Source organism: Eurypyga helias, unplaced genomic scaffold (genome assembly GCF_000690775.1).
Source record: "Eurypyga helias isolate BGI_N326 unplaced genomic scaffold, ASM69077v1 scaffold29975, whole genome shotgun sequence".
In the NCBI taxonomy this organism is placed as follows: Eukaryota; Metazoa; Chordata; class Aves; order Eurypygiformes; family Eurypygidae; genus Eurypyga; species Eurypyga helias.
This window is the reverse complement of record NW_010249962.1, coordinates 1-353: the sequence shown is the minus strand read 5'-3', so window position 1 is coordinate 353 and position 353 is coordinate 1.

Here is a 353-nt window from a genome sequence, read left to right as displayed (position 1 = left end):
GGCCCCCAAAAGTTACAAAGGCGAGAGCGGCGTGTCCAGCACAGCCCACATCCACGGCCATGTGGAAGGCTTGGCTATGGCCTGACCTGCACAGGAGGCAGGGTCAAAGTGGGGACCCCCAAATCGGGCTCTGCTGGTGACTCCCCCACACTGAATGCCTCTGCTACCCTGGCTACCTCGGGGTGCGTGTGTGTGCACACGTGGACGCGCAGTGACCTCCCCTCCTGGTGGGAGCTGCGGCCGGGGCTCCCCCGGCAGCCGACATTCCCTGCAGGAGCTGCCCCCTCCCTGCTCGCAGGGTTTGGGGTCACTGTCGGGGGGCGGGGATGCCAGCGCGGTGCTGCTGGCAGCAG